The sequence below is a fragment of the Monopterus albus genome, unplaced genomic scaffold (genome assembly GCF_001952655.1).
Source record: "Monopterus albus unplaced genomic scaffold, M_albus_1.0 scaffold70.1, whole genome shotgun sequence".
Lineage (NCBI taxonomy): Eukaryota > Metazoa > Chordata > Actinopteri > Synbranchiformes > Synbranchidae > Monopterus > Monopterus albus.
In genome coordinates, this window is record NW_018127950.1 from 483,282 (window position 1) to 486,751 (window position 3,470).

The following is a 3,470-nucleotide window of genomic DNA, read 5'->3' on the forward strand; positions in this document are numbered from 1 at the left end:
CCCCCCCCCCCCCTCGTGCTCTGAATGCTAATACTCTCTCTCCTCTCACTGCCTGCACAGCCCGGCCAGTGCTAAAGACATACTGATGTATGTGGGGCGTGTAGAGGGAAGGAGGGCGAGGGAGAGGTGCGTGTGTGTGTGTGTGTGCCAGTGTGCTTGTGGAAAGCAGGGATGAGGAGAGTCCTGGGATGGTGTGGAGAGTAACGGCCATTCTAAAGGAAGGGTACATGGGTAAACTACAAGGACCTGGGATCTTGTTTGATCTTATTATTAGAGCTGTGATTAGATAAGAGAAGAGGAGGAAGTGGAGGTGGGCACTTGAGTGTGAGGAAGACGTGTTGCTTGGATATCAGGCAATGAGATAGAATGGAAGGACAATGTTGTTCGGGTCGAGCCAAAAAAAGGGGTGCGGCTCTTAGCCTGTTTGTATCTGTGCTGGTGATTGTGTGCGTGTATGTGTGTGAGCACCATGGAAACCTCATCAAGAAGAGCAACTAAGGTAGACAGAAGCTATGATCTAGTTAGAATGAGACAGTCTTATTGGAGGGATGATTAGATTATGTTATTCCAGCAGGCCTCGTATGAGGAGAGCCACGGCACATAACATTGTTTCTGGTATATGGTAACATCACCAGCAGGATAATGAGGACCCTCTGTGGTTGGCCGGGAAGAGGTTGTGGTTAATTTTAAAGTGGGGTCCCTCAGGGCGCCTTTCCGGGTCTATGAATTATTCCCACAGGGAAGCTGCCCAACAAAATGAGAAAATGAGCCTAATGGGCATGTAATCCTCTGGGTTAATGAAATGAAAACATGTGTGAACCCCTGCATTAGGGTGTCTACTCCGCTTTCCGCTGAGGCAGTGCCAACATCAACAGTTACGTAAGGCAAGTCTTCCCTCTGCTCTTCAAGATGTTCATTGCATACAGGCTTGTTGCTATAACAAATTAACATGGTGAACGGTGTGCACTTTTGATTCTTTCTCTCCATGAGGTTTTCAGGATTGCCAGTCACTGGTAGCATTGCCTCATTTCTCTCTGTCCTACGGATATTTCTCCTTCTAACTAATTCTCAATCTGTTATTTCATTGCCCATAAAAATTAGTCATTATTCATGTTTGCAGTTAAACTGGAAGCTTGCACATTAAACATATTTTAAAAATGGTCCTTCAGTGAGGTGTCAAGAAAGAAGCAGGCACCTTCATATATAAAGACAGCACACTAATGAATTAATCATTCTCCAAGGCTGTGGCCAAACTAAACATAATGGGCAATACAAGAATATCTAGGCCTTATTTTAAACTTTTATATGGAATTTCTGCATATACTTGGCTAGAACTATTACAAATGTACACTTATAACATAGCTCTAAACAATTGCAGGCATCAAATGGGTTTGGCAAGTGGAGGGGGGCACTTGAATAACCTTCACTTAATTGAAACTCAGATTTGATCTTGTGCTTCTTATTATGATAATGGTCAGCAACAATCGAGACAAAGACTTAGAGAAATGCTTGGGATCCACATCTAAAAAGGGTCACAGTCAAGAGGCTTTTAAGACTAAGGTTTCCTCTGAGCATTTAGTGATCCAAGATTTTATCACACTGACAACATAATAAAATCTTGCCCTTCCTCGTATCTAACCATTTACCAAATGGACAAATTAATATCTTGAGAGTCCCTTTGTCTAATGATTTAATACACTGACCACATAATATAGCAACTCTACCCTATTAGTAATAATTTGCTACACTTGGCAAAAATAATCACATACAGACAGGTTACAAATAAACGGAAAACCCACCATAATGTGTCTTCATAAGGTGCACCCTGGCATTGACTCTCCAAGCATCTGAAGTCTACTGGAGGGATGAACAGCATTCTTCCAAAAGATATTCATTGTTTTGATATTGGTGGTGGAGATGCTGTCTAACATGTTCCTCCATAATTCCCCATAGGTGTTCAACTGGGTTGAGATCTAGTGACTATGAAGGTCATAGCATATGATTCACATCATTTTCATACTCATCAAACCATTCAGTGACGAACCCCCCCCGTGCCATCTAGATGGGGATACTGTCATCCTGGAAGAGACTACTCACTTTTTCAGGTTCTTCCTTTGATTTGTCACCTGTCAGTATTGTCGGTCATCACGCGTTTCAAATACACATTATAATTGCCTGCATTGTTCTCAAAAATTATTTCAAAAAAAGGCTGGGGGATGGAAAAATGTCTGTTTGGAAGTGTGGGTGGGTGATGATTGACTGATAAATGAGAGTAAACAGTGACCTCTGTTATCTGTCACAGCAGAGCACGAAGAGCGGATGAGACACACAGCAGAAGAGGACACGGACACATAGTGAGGGAACCAGTATGCAGACAGAGGAGAGGAGAGGAGACAGGGAAAGTTACAGTAAACAAATGGGGTTTAGAGGAGAGAAACACTCACCCAGGGGCAGCAGCTGCTGTCATCCCAGAGACCTTGTTTCATCTAAAACAGGCGTTGGCATGACAATATCTCTCATGTCTGGGGTAAATTATCCACTCCTGAAAGGGCACACAAAACACACTTAGACACTCGCTTTCATAGGTGCATACTATAAAGCACTGAAAGAGCATGCTAAACATTTAAACACCACAAATGTGCAGATACATCAAAGAAAGTAGACACAAGAGATGCTGGAGGGGAGAAGAGCCCGGAATGATTAAGAGTGACTCAGACCACGGGTGTCAGCACGATAAGGTATGTTTACTGCTGCCTGACGGCTACTTGCTGTGTGAGGTATTATTTTCTGTAGATGGTCTGACAATCACTGTGGGTCTCTGCAGGTCTGGTGATGTTTTATAAGATTTTATTTGAAAAAAGTGGTCCAACTGACCCAATTTATGTATATGAAATTAACGTTTATATTTGAATAATTGACAATGAGCTGTGTCCTCTTCATCAGCAGACTTTTTTAGGCATTATGACAAACTTGCAGGAAGTATTTTGCTTGCTGACAGACTCAGGCTTTAAATAATGAAGAAGAGTGAAATCTGTGCCAAAAGAAATAAAATACAGAAACTGAAAAGTGACTTATTTTGAAGGGATCTTAAAGTGTGGTATGATACACTCTGAAATCCACAGTTCATAGAAAACAGCAGGAAGTTCTGGTCCAGTAGGCTTTCCCAGCTTCCTGCAGGTCTCTGCTGTGGCTCATCCAGAGCGCCTGCCTTTGACTAAAGAGAAGTGCGGTCCACACTGACAATGATCTCTTAGTTGTCAACATAAAAGAAGACAACCTATGGGTTGACATTTCTTTATGTTCAGCTACAAAGGGAGACTATGACTTTTGGATGACTTTTCCTAAAGGCAGTTCCAGGCAGAAGTGTAAATGAAGAGCTGTGGCTGCTTAGCTGTTGTCAGAGCAGTGGAGGTACAATGAAGTATGTGTCCTTGTTGACAAGGGTTGAGACACTGTGTGAGCCAACACCT